This window comes from Hirundo rustica, chromosome 1 (assembly GCF_015227805.2).
Source record: "Hirundo rustica isolate bHirRus1 chromosome 1, bHirRus1.pri.v3, whole genome shotgun sequence".
Lineage (NCBI taxonomy): Eukaryota > Metazoa > Chordata > Aves > Passeriformes > Hirundinidae > Hirundo > Hirundo rustica.
This window is the reverse complement of record NC_053450.1, coordinates 144,388,549-144,405,854: the sequence shown is the minus strand read 5'-3', so window position 1 is coordinate 144,405,854 and position 17,306 is coordinate 144,388,549.

Here is a 17,306-nt window from a genome sequence, read left to right as displayed (position 1 = left end):
TCAATGCTCTGCTTAAAAAATGTAATATATGCCACTATGCTTGGGAGTGGCTTTGCATAAGGAAGTGGTTTTAAGTAGACACAGGTGCTTCTAGAGTTAATGTAACTTGTTTGTCTCTAAAGTAATTTTGGGTGGGGAACAAAAAATATTTGAACATGACAGGAGTGAAACAATGTCAGTGAACTATCCTGAACTCCACCAGTTCTGTGTCAGTGCCACATTTATGTGTACAGACCTTAAAAAAAAAATCAGAGACCAAACACAGATGAGCAGAGGGAATGGATTAGGAGCCCCCACAGTGGATCACTGGCCTGAGGTTGTGCAGGCTTGTGTCTGAGTCCTTGTCTGACCTCGGGAGAGATCTTGCCCCCTCTGTCCCTCTTGTGCCTTATTTATCCTGTTTATAAAATGAGGTTAATGATTTTGACTTCTCTTGTAGAGAATGTTGAGACCTGCCAATGAAAACTGTCACAGGAAGAAGGCTGAGGACTGTTACAATGGCTGTAGTGGTCATTCGCAGGGCTTTTGACATAATGAAGACAGGAACAACCCAGAAACAGATCCTTTCACTAGATGGGCACTCAGTAGGTGAAAAATATTGATTGAATCAGATTCCAATTACATCTCTTAGGCAGCAAATATATTTCTCCCTTAACTTGGAGGTTAGCATCTTTCTCTGAGATTTCTATAAGCTCCCACTTGGCAGCCTGTGCCTAGCCAAGGAAAACATCTAATCAGTGGTGATATGCTTTGCTGAATCTCACCTTTAAAGATTATTTTCAGGGTCTTAACGTTTTGTCTAAATCCTTCATGGAGCTACTGGATCCCACTGCTGGATTTTCTCTTCCCTGCTGAGCTCAACTTGTAGAGCCATCTAAATCACATCCCTAATTTTTCTGGTGTGGTTTAGCCCTTCAGGTCAGAATCTTATCCCTTTCCCTTATCTCTAGTAGCCACAGTAATGCCATTTTGGTTAAGCACTTAGTTTGATTTTTTTTTTTTAAAGTGAATTTCACCCCTGGGAACTTTGTGTGTTGAGGCCACACCACTATGAAGTGATGAAATCCATGTGGTTGCTTTGCCTCCAGAGATGTCTTGAACAATGGCCCTCAACCCAATTCCCACTCACTTTATTGGCAGGTATTGCTATATCACTATCACAGATATTAATGTGTCTCCCTGGACAGTTCTCCAGGATTTGTCCCCACTGTGACTTCAGAAGTGTTTTGCCAGGGATTTTAACAGGCAAGCCAAGATCTTAGCACAGGACAAATATGAAATAAGGAGTAGGAAAAGATCATGGCATCAATACATATTTTTGGCAAAAAAACTTTTTCTTAAAAAAAAAAAAAAATCTTGGGGGCAATTACATTACTTAAATTAAACCCCTGTAAAATTAGAGCATGGACTGCAATGAATCAGGGAGAAGTCTGAGGGTTTTGTAAGGAGGTTGTAGCCCCTAGCGATGGACAGACTGATTAGTACTGAAACTACCTCCAGCAAAGGAATCCTGTGTAGGAGATGAGACCTGTGCATTACTCACAGAGGTCTCCTGGAGAGGCCGAGAGCACTTTCAGCCTTCCAGTTTCAGTCTGACACTGGGTCAGAAAGCACAAGCTTGGAAATGAACAAGAAAGAGTTTCACCTGCCTTGGGAAATTCAAGCTATTAATATGCATAATACAATTTAATTCACTTCCTTAGATCCCATCCTATACAGCAGGATCTAAATGCTATCCATTTAGAAAATGTTGTCTTGTTTTTTTTTTTTTAAAGAAAGTTTCCCTCCACTCTCCTTCCCCCCTTCTCTCTTCTCCCCTTTCGTAAATCTTCTGTAATCAAAATACTTTTCTCATTACAGTTTCTGCCTCTGACATTAAAAATGTTTTAAAATTCATAGCACATTGCTTGATGTTAAACTTTGCTCAATAATAGACCATTAGTTTACTTGATACATGACTCTCTGGATACTTTGTACCAGTAAATATAACAAACTCATGATAATTACTGTGTGTAGCATGTTTGCATTCAAACATGACCTTGAACTTACTTTTCAAACATTTCAGAAATGTCAGCTATGATGATGATCTTTGTTCACTACTGAAAGGAGTTTCTGGGTCTGAATTGTGTAACACACATTTATATCTATTAAAAATGACACAGTAGAGCTATTTTTATTGTTTTAAACTTTTAAAACACTTTTAAATCTCAGTAGCCCTCTGAGTCATACAATCCTGTGACCATCTCAGCACTTTTCCAATTCAAAAGTCTATTAAAAGCTTTGACAAAAGAAACCTTAATTTATTTCAGAAGCAGTGACAAGGCCAACCTCCATTCTTATTAACACCCTGCTAAAAATGTCATGGGCATACAGGAGCACATTATACTGGGAGGTATGTAGCCTGACTGTGAAAAGCAAGTATTATTTTGTGTAAAAATGGATGTTATAGTGTGTTTATCAACACTGGAAAACAACTGCAGCAAGTGAATGTGGTGCCATGATACAACCCCTGCTTCTGTAATCACCTAGGCTTGGTGTCCATCCGTGAGTTCCAGCAGGATCAGCCTCTCTGCAGTGAAGGTGGCAGTCCTGTGATGTGTTACCCTGCCTTGGGATTGGACTGTAGGCCGTGAGCTAAGGAGCTGCAACTCACCAAATGGTTCAAACATCTTGCCATGGGAGACAAAACATCCCAACAGGATACACCATGATGTTGAAAACACAGCTGCTGGTCCACTGCCCTCTAGTAGATGCCAATGACCTTTAACTTACAGTTGAGAAGTGACCCTCACCTACACTCTATTCTGTGAACACGGAAGAGTTTCACTCCCAGTGGGGGGTAAAAAAAAAAAAAATCTCATAAGGAAGAAATCGTCTGTTGTCTAGGAATGGGTATGGAGAAACATGAAAATGTCTGCTTCCAAACCAGACCATGACACCATCTCAGCTGGAGCTGCCTATATTGAGAGAATCCCTGCTTCATAAGTTAAATTGCTCAAATGCTACATTCATGAAGAGTTAAAATTAGAGGGTCTCTGTCCTTGTGCTAAAAGCAGTAGCCAGTTCCACTTCTCTGAATGCTGTTTGCGTTCAGACTACTGAGGCTGCTTTAATTAATAAAGTGAAAGTGACACTGGTGCCAATCATTTATACTCCCTTATGCACATTAACATGCAGCTTCTCGCAAGCCTTTTCTAATTTAGGTACTGGCCACATTAGAATTCAAGCCATTCCAGCCACAGATATGTTTAAATGTGGTTGAGTACTAGTCCAAGTTCCAGCATACCATTTCTGACCACAGGGGAACCAGAATTTTTAAACTGTTGTGGCTGTTTTCCTTCCCTCCCAAAGCAGTACAAGCTGTGTTGTGCTGTTGATGGCAGCTCAGGCCTCCACTCAATATGTATTGTGTGATTTTGGAAGAGCTTCACATATTTTGACCTGTCTAGGATCTACTTCTCTTTCTCTGGATAGACTATACGGACTGTGGTTTGGTACCCACTATTCTGGCAGGCAGAAAACACAGAAAGAAAATCCTCTGGGACCAAAAGCTTTGCATGAGAACTCTGTTAAACAGGAATAACAGCAAACCCACTCCTCATAGCATCTCAGTAGCAAGGTTATTCCTTCCTCTTCAGAGCTTAAATGCTGCAGTAATGACTAAAACAGAGCCATTTTGAGAAAGAATTCTTTACTTGAAAAGATGGTTTGGATTCGGATTTTTTTAAAAAACTACAGTCAGACAGTGAAGATTTTAGATATCACTGTGATTTGACTTGTATCTCTCAATGAAACAATGCACTGGTGTGAAATTGACCCATGTAGGCTGGTTAAGGCCCTGGAGAGTCCAACCCTCTGGACTTCTGTTGGAATAGCTATTAAATTCTGGGTTTCAATGGTGGACAAGTAAATGCCCCACAGTTCACTAAATAGCAATGCAATAACTTCATTTTCAAAACATCTGGTCTGGTTCAAAACATGATGTCTCAGAGCAGGGATTGGGGCTAAAAATTCATAAATCAAACTTGACTTAGTCCACCAGTTTGCCTATTGCTGTTCAAATGATGGAATCCTCATGCAGAAGTCAGATTTAAATCCTTGCCTATGCTTCAGCTCATATGATTGAAAACTTGGCTGTGGTTCACGCTTAAACTGTTCTATATACCTGTATAGGGTAGAGAATACATTTTCAACTCCTTAAGGTGAGAGAAAGTCGCAATTTTTTTTCTATGTCATCAGGAAGTGCAATCCAGGAACTGTTACAAAAAAACAATCTCACAGGGCAGATAGCACAATTTTTCCAGTAGGAGAAATAAATGTTTATATTGTCAATAATGTTTCTCAAAAAAATCTTAGAAACTTTTAAGGGAAAACAGCTCAAGTTTCAACTTGAAAGAGCTGGTACTTGGTTCTTTTACCCAGGCCTTGAGTGAGAAATACCACCTTTGAATCACTTATTTAAAATATCTTACTTTTACTTTTTTAAGACTGAAAATTAAAAGTAGTAAAATAATAGATTTTGAAGGAAAAAAAATAAGAAGTAAAAAAGTAAAAATGTATCACTTTGTGAGCCTCATTGGAGGAAAGCCTTTAATGGAAAAATATCTCAAGGATACTATCTCAAAAATGTCTCAAGATCATAAATTAGAAGAATCTAATTGGATTTACCTCATTTTTATACCAGCTAAGAATGTGACCCTCTACATTTATCTCCAGAAATCTTCAGTCAGAAATTATTCTTCTTTACAAAGTGTTTCAAAGCCTTTGAAGATCTGTTGAATGGCAAATTTCAGTGCTTTAGGCCACCTTCTTTAACTTAATGGAATATTTGTGCAATTAAAGATATAACGTATTTTTGGTGTGGTATACCTTTGAGTATTACTAGTTCTGTCTCTCTAAAGAAGAAAAAGCTTTGTTTAGTGGAAATGACCCAAAGCAGCAGGTGGATTAATTTGTGCTTGGGTACATGAAGGAATTTTTATTTTACAAACAGAAACATATTCTTTTGATTAATGGACTTTCAGTCTTCAAAATGCCTTGGCTATATCCCTTTTTGGATGAAAAGCATATGTTCACCTTCTAATACACTGTTACAGTACTGCTGGCACAACTTCTTACCACAGGTTTGCCACAGGAACCATGATTCACACTGTCACATATTCTTGACTATTTCAAATTATAGTTATCAAGCAGTTGTGAGAAGGCAAAGCTCTCAAAAAAATCAGCACATCCTTCAAGGTCCCAACTGTTCTACAAACATGACAGGTATCTCATCCCTGCCACCCACCTCACTATGAATACAGACACGCATTTGTATAGGGTGAGGTCCAGATCTATGTTCTGCACCAATTTCTCGACCCATTCATTCTTTGAAAGTGCTCTAATTCCTAATTTATTTTATTTTTTATTTTTCCACTTCACAGTCCGACTTTTTACTACTAACCAGTTTGTGCTTTCACTTCTCTGTCAGCGTTTCAGAGTGTTAGTAGCTCTCTTTCGTCATGAACTTCTCACCAACCATTATTTCATTTCGCTTCACACTTCCCCATTCACCACAACCACTGAGCACACAAATAACAGACCTGGGTCCTACTACGACATCAGACCAACATGCAACAGACACAGATTTTGGTTTCTTTCGTTGTTCTGCTTTGGTCTTGCTAGTATATTATGTACTACAATTATTTTGGCCACTTTTGGGAAAAACAAGGGGAAAAAAAAGAAAAAAAAAGTTAGTTGAGGGGAAAAAAGTTGGAAACAACTATTGCAGAGGGCAGTAATTCTTTTGGGTTTTTGTTAATTGGGTGTGTCTGTCCCTGGGTCTCACAGTTTAAAATAAACAAACCCCTGGGATGGCTGTGCTGGCTAATTTGCAAGATAAGCCTTTTATGTTGGGATTTTGTCTGGACAAAGTGGACGGGCTGGAGAGCTGAACACACAGGCAAACCCCTCACCGAGCCTCTTGCATCACACTCAGGCATAACTGATACGTTAATCACCAATGTTCAAACACGGTCGCCAGATATGATGCCAGAAATAACTTCTGACCCTGTTATTTCTGTTGACCTACCGTATTTCTTCACTCTGGCCTCTTGTTTCTGACCCCCACTCACTTTTGGTTTTGAAATCAGTTTCAGAAACGCTCTCCTCCCGCAGCTCTGCCCACGTGTGGAGCACCCCCGGCCCAGCCCTCCCTGCGGAGCCCCGGGCCGCTGGGCCCGGCGGGCACAGACTGGGTCACCGCTCCGGGCAGCCTTCGGTCAATCGCATGCCCTTCATTTCAGCTAATGCAGTCAAATGACACCGTGTCACAGGACTTACTGTAAGGCCAGGGGATTTCTCCTGCTGCCTGAGCTGCTCAGCCTCAGCTGTCGGCAGTGACGGCGCCGTGCGATCGCTGCCAGGGCCCGGCTGCCAGGGCCTGGCTGCGACACGGCCGGCGCCCGCCGCCCCCACTGACCCAAACACAGCTCCCGGGAGGGCAGTGGGGAGTCAAGGGGTGCAAATGCAATTCTGTGATCCCGCTGGGACGCTGGAGTGTGCCCAGAGATGGGCAGCCAAGCGGGGGAAGGGTCTGGGGCACACCAGCCTCTTATGGGGAGCTGCGGGGTTCAGCCTGGAGAAAGGGAGGCTCAGGGGAGACCTCATTGCTCTCCCTCACTGCCTGAGAGGAGGCTACACACAGGTGGGGATCGGCCTCTTCTCCCAGGCAGCTACCCACAGGGCAAGGGGAAATGGCCTCAGGTTGCCCCCGAGGAGGTTTAGATAGGAAATTAGGAAAAATGTCTTCCCCGAGATGATTGCTGAGCGCTAGAACACGATGCTCAGGGAAGTGGTGGATTCACTATATCTGGAGGTATTTAAAAGACCTTTAGATGAGTCTCTCAGGTGGGCTTGGCAGTGCCCATTAACGTTTACACTCAAAAGAGCTGAAAGGTCCTTTCCAACCTAAACGATTCTGGGTTGTTTTTTTTTTTTTCCCCCCTGAGCTTCACTTTGGTACCCAAGGGGATCACGTGTTTGATTCTCCACTGCCTTTTCCCATGTGCAATTCCTTGGTTTTCTGTGGGATTAGTCCCGTTTGACACTGGGATAAATGACAGTAGCATTTACTCCTGTCTTGTAATAAAGCATTGCATTTAAATGGGCACGTTTTACTTGGATTGCAAAGTACTTTGCTGATGTAAATTAAGTAAACCTCCTGTCAGCCCTTGGAGATAAACACAGAACATTATATCCTTTTTAGAGGTAGATAATCTGAAGCACAAAGGACTTGAGACAAGAAGCTTGGCTGCCTAAAATTAAACACCTCAGCCCAAATGAATAGATTGCAAATCCATTTCTCATGTTAGAAAACAGTTCTTCCCCTCCAACAATGTCAGGAAAACAGCAGCGTGTGAAGTCTTTGAACCACACTTCACAGCCATGCACAGTAAAACCTTGGCAGATATTTAGACACTGCCTTCCCAAAACTAAACCTAAGAAAAAAAAAAAAACCCAAAAACTGAGATTATTTTTCAAGAGAAAATGTGATCATTAATCAAATTAATTGTTTTGGATTGTAAAAAAAAAAAAAATCTTTAATCACAATTTGCCTTCAACATAAGAAAAAAAAATCAGTTTTCTTTTGAAAAGGGATTAATTTATCACTTGAATGTTACAATAGACAAATTATGAGAGCAGAAAAATTTTGAAGGTGCACTCTGAAGTAGTCTAGAGACATCTTTCAGATACCTTGTTTTTAGATAAGGATGGACCGCAGGAAAGCTTCTTGTGCATGTTCCAGAAACAGGGACTGGGGTTCTGCTGGGGCTTTCCAGTCATTTCACAAAATTCTTCTGTCATTCATCTGCACCCAAACTACGAGAAGTGAGAGTCCCTTACTAACAGAGAGCTAGTAGGGTGTGGGATAATCATGGCACAGGGCAGGTCCAGTGTGAGGCCTTAGAAATCCTCTCCAAGTCCTAGAAGAAGGGATCTTCTGAAGGAGACAAGGAGGGAGAAGTGCCCGTGGTGGTTTGTCCGAAGGTTGACAGGCTGTTCTGGAATAACCTTTCTCTCAGAGAGTGAGAGCCCAGAGGGACTGACTTTTCGCCCCCACAGATGCTGCACTTTCTTTGGAAGTTAAGTGGTGACTCCTACCAGCTCTTCAAACCACTGGCTTGTGGAGGATTTTTAATTTACTGAAACAAGCTTAATTCAGTCAGGGTTGGGTGGTTTGTTTGTTTGTTTGTTTGTTGGTTGGTTGGTTTGGTTTTGGTCTTTCTTTTTTTTTTTTTTCCCTAGGTACCAGGAACTGATGCATTCCCTTTATAGTAGAACTGACAGTAAAATGCATCAGTGGTAAGAAAAGTATCCCTTCTTCCTGTTTCATTTCTGTTTTTAAACCCCTGCTATAAAATAACATTTAGTTTTATGCTTTGTTCAGATATCACATATGATTCATGTTTGTTGAGTCCATACATAGAAAGTGTAGCTTTACTAGATAAGATTTTCTTATTCAATTCCTTTAACTACTTCATACTGCACTGACATCCCTGCAATATAAAGAGCTCTGTTTTTTCAATGTAGAACACCTGTACAAAAGGTCAAAACAATGCAACATTGATTTAAGTGCTACACAGGGACAATTTGCACATAACTAGTTTCAGAAGTACGTATTAGATCTTCACTTCAGATTGAAATTTAAGATGCATGCAGATTATAAGTGCTGGGTGATCTATTGCTTTCCCTTCTTGGCTACAAATTTCCTTTGTGCCAGTAGGCATAAGGGCACAGCAGTGCATCCCTCTGCAAGGATGGATAACCAAAGAAGGGGAAGTTCCAGTCTCATACCAAGAAAATTTGTTTTTCATGGAGAGGCATTTATAGAAGAATGCAAAATACACATCTGTTGAAGCATTTCACTAAGAGGCAGAATATTTATTACACTTTTCTGAATGAGATGACCCAACAGACATGCTGATTTGTTTAGCATCTGCTGTGACATTGGAGAAAAGAACCCTCATTGAGCCACAGAAATCATGGAAAAGAAACGTGGGTGGGAGGGGATCTCTGAATCACTCCAGTCTCCTGCTTGAGGCAGACCTGTCACCAGCACTAAATCACATCAACAATGGCTTTATCTACCCTAAATCATTTAAATGTCCTTGGATGGAGACTCCACAGCCTCCTGGGCTGCCTTTTCTAGTATTTCTTCACCCTTCCAGTGGAAAAAAAAAAACCAAAAAAAAAAACCTTCTTTCACCAAATGAAACCTTCTAAGATGCAGTTTGTGGCTGCTGCATTTTCTGTTACAGCTGAGAATAGTTTGGGCCTCTCATCATCATAGCTACTCTTCAAGCAGCTGTCAGAAGTCCTGTGGTAAACAAGTACATGTTACCATACTTACTGATACTTTTGAAAACCTACATTCTAAAATATACCAGCCCAGGTTCAGGCTTCATTCATATGGGCCATTCTGCATCTCCCAGCTGGTATTTCTCCTACAGGGGTGAGGTGCTCCCATTATGAAGACAGTCCTAGAATCCCCATCCAGAATCAGTGACAGACTTCAGGTTACCAGAACCAGCTTCTGGAGGGGCCTGACTCTCATCACTGCTGGTGTTACTTAACTCAGCAGCTGGGGACAGCTGCCTGAAAGTAAGTAGGATTGGTTGCTTTACAAATTCTGTACTGTGTCCCCCATGCCACATAAGGTATTTTTTTTCTGTGTAGAAGAGAAGGGTAGAAGTTATTCTGCCAAAAGTTTTAAAATAGCAAAAACCAACCTGAATGTCTCCATATTACCTCAAGAAAAAAAATACATACAATTCTCCCTTCCTATTTCTCAGTATTTTTATGTTCCTTAAAATTTACATCAGGTTTCATTTTGTTCTAAAATGAGAATAAGATCATCAGAAACTAATTAGATCTGGTTCTAGTGTAAAACCACAGTGGAAACCTTTCTGAAATGTCAAAGCTGCTGTAGTTATTACTGGTCCTGGGCTCTAAGGGAGCCAGAGTAGTTTCCAGGCTTTGTGTGGTTTCTTTTCTTATAATTTATTTTTTGCTGGGTTTTATTTTGGCTTTTTGTTTTTTTGGTTGGTTGGTTAATTGGTGGTTGTTGTTGCCTGGTTGACACAACAATTGTAAAATACAATGGCAATTACTATTGTGTATCCCCAAATCATGCATACCACTCTCATTTTTGTTTGTTTGTTTGTTTTTCCTAACCCTGACTGTAGTTCTGACTGTAAGAGGAGGGAGCTTTGAGTTAAAAAAAAAAAACCCTAATGATCACATCTGTCTTTTTATTTCACTCCAAAATGCATGAATGTATAACTATGGGTCCAGATTATCACAGTTAGATGTGATTCTAGATTAACATTTCTGTGGTCTCTCCAGTTAGTTCACATTACTTAGTTAAGGATTTTTCCCTTTGTCTGGAAAATGATGACTTGGAAAAAAAAGAAGCTTCTGGGAATTGACTAGTTTTGATACAATTTTTTCTTTTTTGAGGTTTTATTGCCTTTCTCATATCCTTGATGAAATTTTGGTCAAAATTGGAATGGAAGGATGAGAGATGTCTTGTTATGTGCTAATAGTGAGGCATAAATTAAGTCCTCTCTGTTTCTCAGCAGGAACCTGAGCTATGTCTTGAGTCAGCATCATAACCACCAGGCACTAAAGAGGAGAGATAGTGGTGTCTCTGTCCTAGAATTCCTACCCAGGCATTGAAGTGGTGATTGGAAGCTAGACTGCATCCCAAAGAAGGGTTCTAACCACCTACCAACAGACTCCTAAAACCTCAGGATCTGAAAAGACCTCAGGAAATTATCTGGTTCTGCCGTCTCCCTTCAGACAGCCAAGATATGTGAAGCTGCTACTCATAGATGTTATTCTAATCTGTATTAAAGTATCCACTGTGGAGAGTCCACACCTCTGGGGGTTTCTGCTAAATCTTTAAAAATGTTTAAACTAGAATAAGTATATTTAAAAATATATATATAATTTAGTGGTATTTTAGTTTTTCTTGGAGGTAAGAACCAGTATTCCCACCTGCTAGATGGGAAATTGAATTACAGACAACTCTGGGCTCATTATGATGATGCAGAAAGCTCCATCTTACCAGAAACTAGCTATTTTACACAATGGATACACACTTTAGTTCTGTCTTGATGAACATAGTATTGACATTTTCTCTTTAATTAACCTCTAATGTAGCAATTTTCCTCAAAGACAATAGTGCATTGTCTCCTGTGCATGCCCTACACAAGGTTCTCTCCATACATGGCACCTGTTTTTCAAAGTTAACCAAATGGTTGCTTGCTTGTTTACTGTAATTCATTACAAAATCTTACAAAAGGTTTATCACAAAACAAGAAAGAATTAGCAAATACTAGAAAGGATTCAGAGTTTAAACAAAAAATAAAGGATCAGAAATGGCTGCAGTTGTTCATCTCATGATTTGAATTTGCATTAGGTTTCAAGAGAAAAAAAGCAGGACAGGTTGTAAATTGAGGCAAATTTCTGTGTCAGCAGGTTTAATTATTTTATTGAAAAATCTTGCAATCAATATTAAGTATTTGCTTTGAGCTCAAACTCTCTGAACTCATGCAATTCTTTGGGTTTGTAATACCCACCCCCCCCCCCCCCCCCAAAAAAAAAATGAAAAAAAAAAAAGCCACAGCAAACCACAACAAACTTGAGTGTCTAGTGAAAAATTGTACTGTAAGTTGAGAAATTATGTACTTAAACTTTTCAGGACCACAAAAATAGTATAAACAATCAGAATATATGTTTCGCATGAAAAAAAATAAGGCAATTGCTACCTCATATTTGTTCACAGGGACCATGTAAAACAGTGTAGATATCAGCTGTAGATTAGCCCCCAGGGCTATAATAAGGAGGAATTTATGAGACCTGTAAAAGCCAAAGAGTAAATTAACTTCAAGAGTGAAGTCTTTTTGCCACTACACCAGCTGGTACTAGCCAAATGAGCAAATCAGCTGTTGGCATCCTAGACTGACTTCCATCTGAATGGTTTTCTGGGATAGATACGCTGGAACCCATTCTAGCAAATTCTTGCTGTTTAGATAAAGCCAAAAACTGAAAAAAAAAGTTTTATATTTTCTTTACATGCAATTAGATTTGAAATTGATGGAAGACATTTTCCATTCATTAATTGATATTTCTCTCATTTTGTCTTCATGTCTCCCCTAAGGAGAGTTAACCCACTTGCCATAGGAGCTTCCTGATCAGCAAATTCACTGCCTCTCACCATACTCTTGCATTAAAAAAGTACTTCTGTAAATATGTCAGATTTCCCTGTAACTGGTTTTCTTTCTTCTTTTCCCTACCCACTTCTCCTAATGGAAGGTTGTTCCTGGGCTTGCATGAAGTGACTGTTTGAAAATTTAATTTCCAGACTATGTTATTTCCTAGTCATTTGCTTTTGTGTGGTAGCTGTCTTCTATCTTCCTTTTGTATTACTCCTTATGCTGAAAATATACATTTCTATCTATACTGCAGTGCTAAGACTGATTGGTATTCTTATATCTGACTTTGTAAAAAGTATGAGGTAATTTTGATTATTATGGTTTTTACTCAGTAAAGGGCAAGTTTCCATGACTTCCGCATAGTCCTTGATTGCTAGGAACTTCTTACCTGATTGCCTCAATTATTCTATTTTAAATCTCTTTCTCTAACCTGAAAGAGCACAGAAGAATGAGGTGGTTTGTGTAATCACATATTACTATCTGTTTGAGCTGTGTGGTTTTTTGGCTGTGATGTTATGCAAAATTATTAAAGACCTCCAAGATTAACATCTTTGGCTGAATTCAGGAAATTAGTTATCTTTAGTTACTCAAGCTCACGTCAGAACCCAGTAGAAACATAAGTCTTCTATCCAGATGAATTTACACTTTTTCACAATAAAATACAACCAGGATTTTCAGCTTCCTCATCTGAAGTGTAAACTTTTCTTTCTCTTTTATGTAAATAATTTGCAATGGAAGAAAAAAAAAAAAAAAACACAAAAAAAACCCACACAAACTAGTAATGAATCAGATCTTGCAATTAATTTCTAGAAAAACTCCAACACAAATATTTTGTTACCCCAGCTATAATATCTATTTGTTTATCCTGAATTCTGCTTTATATAGTATATTTTATCTTCCATCTACTCCTGCCTGTTTTCCTCCTGGGGAACACCTTCGGTAGGCTTATTATTAGGTTAATTTTTCAAAAACTTCTTAAAGGTTTAACTGCTGAATTGCCTTGATAATTCTACTATGATTTCCTAATATATTGTATTTTGATTCAAAACAGAGTCAAACAAACATTTTCAGGGCTGCCATAGACAACACAAACCACAGCAAGGAGTCTTTGTCCCCAAACAGGAAGTGAAAGGGTATTTTTTAAAATGTCTTTCATAATAAACTGGAACAGGTATTTTTGCACAGAAAAATAGCAATTACTTTTACTGTTGCTAGGACTTTAGGAATATGAGAAATACAAATATTTGGGGGTTTTTTGTCTCCTCTATCAGTTATTTAGATATACATTAGAAAACTATTCTTCTAGTCTGGCCCCATTTGACTGTTAAGGACAAATGACTGCAGGCAAGAATAATTTTGTTCTGACTTCTGTATATATGAGTATTTATGACAGTTGCAAGTGAGCAGGCTGTGGCCACTCAAAGAGTTGCTATTTAGAAGCTAAATCATGCCAGCTGGGTGTGTGAAGTGCTCCAAACCACTTGCAATCTATGACTAAAATAGTGCTTCAGGCAAAGAGCTGCGCTGGGGCAGCAGCACAAACTCACTCACCCTCAGTCCCTGGGCTCAGCGGGGAAGGGAAGCTCCTCAAGCTGCCATCCTTTGACCATGTCCATTGTGAGCGAATAGATGAAGGTAGGCATGGTCTGGTGAAAAATGAGTTATCGTTAAAATCACAGATGTGACCATGCACTATGAAATTGTGTGTTCTGAGATTTAGTGTCAGAAGTTATCAGAAACATCCCCTCTACCCCTTTTTCCATCTGCAAACCTACACATAAATGATTGTTTATGAAAATGCCCTGGCTGCTGCTTTGTCTGTTTCTGTTATACTTTTTTTCACCCTGTTTTTTTTTTTTGTTGTTGTTGTTGTTGTTGCTGTTGTTTTGTTTTGTTTTAATTTGGCTTTCCAATTATGATTTTCCAGTAATGTGATCAAAAGCACTATCTTCATGATTCCTACAGTGGTTCAAAATACTTCCCCTTCCAGATTTATTGGTAGGTCCTTTTCCAATGACATCTAAGTGTGTAAAATAACTGTTCCATTCATTAGTTTGCTCTTAATCTTTTTGTTTATTTGGTCAGAGGTCAGAAAAGTATAGAAATATAATCACTATTTTTTAAAAATATATATTCATTATTCTGATTATCCTGTGATGTGGATAATTAAAATAAACAAACAAATAAATAAATAAATAAATAAAACCTCTCCTCTTACTCCAAAAACAAGTATCACAATTTTTTAGATGTCTTTAAGACGCTGTGACCTGGGTGAACAACTGTGAATAACAAAGACCGAGTGACGAATAGCTGGAATGATTAGTTTGCAAACAAATCATCAGCTGAGTATCACTTGTCCAAACTATTCACCAAATATTTATGGAGTAAGAAAGTAGCGTTGCTTCATGAACAGTCTGATTAGATGTGACATGTGGGATGAGTCAAGGAGATGGGGTAGAGATGGTAAGCCAGATTTAGTGTGATACCCAGAAATGGAGACAAGACCTGCTTTCTCTGGGGGCTTTCAGCCACTGATGTAGCAATCAACTCAAATATCCATAGGATGAAATCACCCAACTCTCATGGACCCAAAATTATGTAGAAGAGCACAGTCTCTCATAATGTAGTACAAAAAACCACTGAGGTTTTAGAACTGGCACCTTGAAGTGAGAAGTCTTTTATGATTTATTTTCCCATTGCCAATCCCAAGTAATTCTGGCCTTGCTATCATCTGGATGTATGCCTCTTATTTGAAATTGCATTTTGGAACATTTTTTCCTTTTACACTACTTCTGGAATTTTGGAAACATGTCTCAATATAATATGACCTTCAATCTTAATTGATATGTTCTTTTAGATCACTAATGAAGATATTGTGAAAATGGAATATATACGTGGCTCAAAGAAGTTGCAGTAACTTATATTGCTATTCTGATAGCAGTGCTTAAATGCTGTAAAAATCCTTTTTAGTGCTAATTTAAGACCTAATCTAAATTGTTCAGAGCAGCACAGCTGCCATAATCTCTTTAGCTAAAAGACCTAAACACAATCAAAAGTAAATTTCTACATATCATTGAAAAGCTAAATTTTTAATTGCAAAATTGAATGACAATATGTTTTTCATTTAAATCTTAACTATTTTGATTAAAACATTTTGCCACTGGATTTCTTGAGAATCCTAGCTTTGATTAAAAAAAAAAAAAAAAAAAAAAAAAAGACATGGTATTTCTAAGGATTTCAGATTTTGCAATACATTTTGCAAAATCATTAACAGAAATATTCACATCTGGTCGTCAGTGTTTACTTTGTTTCCCCAGATTTCTGCCAGCATGGGGATTTTGAATTCCATAATTTGATGGTGGTATAATGGCACAGTGGAACAGAAAATTGTGGTATAATCTACTCCCTCCTGACCACAATGTTTAAGTTAAGCACAATTTTGTTTTCTCTTGCACGTCACTTGCTTAATGATATAGAAAAGGAATTATGCAACTGCTGTGTAAGTCTCCTGAGTAATTGCTTTATGGATGGCCACATGTGCTCCACCCAGTTAAAATCCAAGTTTGTTCTCACACCAGGTGTGGATGGGTCAAATGTACACTGAGGAACAATCTCATTTGGCAAGAACAGGCAAGAGTCCATAAAGTTTATGGAGCTACACAGATAAATACAACTTCTCCTTGGAGTTTCCTGTTAAAAGCCTTCTGCTCTTTTGGAAGGATTCTGCATTTAAAAAAGGTGAATTCAGAGACAGAGCTTTTGCACCTACTACCTTTTGTCTTGCAAATTGTTTCCAGATTCACGGCTAGGATTAAGGCTGGGAAAAATCCTTGTTGAAGAAGAAGGATTTAGGCAGGAAATCTGAAAACACAGGATCATATCCCTGATGGACCAAAGTTCATGTAGGGCATTTTCACCTCCTGGACCAGAGCCAGTGCTACAGGAAATGATACAAACTTTGAGTAATAATCTCTGACAGAGTGGCAAACACCAAGTGCATGATTTTTTCTAATACATCTAGTTTTATCAGTTGTGACCAAATATATTTCCAAAACTGTATGTATATTTATTAACACATAAAGTGTTGACCAGTTTAACTTCCCTCTGTGATCAGTTTTCCAGTAAGAGCTCATAATCAGGGTGCATCTATAAGGAAATTAAAAAAAAAAAAAAAAAAAAAAAAAAAAAAAAAAAGTCTTGAATTTTTCAACTACAACAATTCATGAAGTAGTGTTAATGAAGGAATATTCTGGTTTTTAATTTAAGAAGGAATACACACAATTTGTGTACAAATGGTGTTCTTGGTTGAATGTTTGAAGGATGGTATTTATAAAGGCTATTTTGAGCATTTAACTATTGTGAAATTCAGTTTACCAAAGCCTACAAACTTAAGTCCTCCCTGTCATTAATGAAGAGAGATCAATATCTCCAGATGGTGACTCTGAACAACTTCAGAAAATATTAGCATAGGATTATGTGGATATATTCTACTGTGGCAAAGGTTTGTTTGTTTTTTAAATGGCATAAAGGATTCTGGTAAGCAAATAAAATACAGAAAAAAAATCACCCCATAATTTTGTGTATTTTTTGTATAATGTAGGAAAAACCCAACCCTTTGCAAGATATTTTTGTGGGCTGTTGAGCGTAATCTCTATTGATGACTTGAATTAAATGCAGCCCCTGAGGTAAGAGAACGTGCTCACCCCACACAGACAGTATTCACAACACCAGCAGAGCTGCATGTTTGAGTATCTGGGATCCCCCAGCAGATCTGAGATTGAAACAAGGATTTCTGACAATCACTCAGTGGATTATAACAGATTTTCTTTACAGGAAGTATTCCATTTTGACAAGTTCTTCTTAGAATTACTTGAGCTTACTAACTTCCTCTTTTTGGTTTCACAGTTTATACCACTGTGCCTGTTACCATAGATACAGTGGGGTTGTCTCCATGGGAACATGTGGTGTGCCATAAACAAACAAACTACAGAGCCATAACTTCAGTTCAGAGTCATTATTCTATGCTACGCTTAGCTAAATATAAAT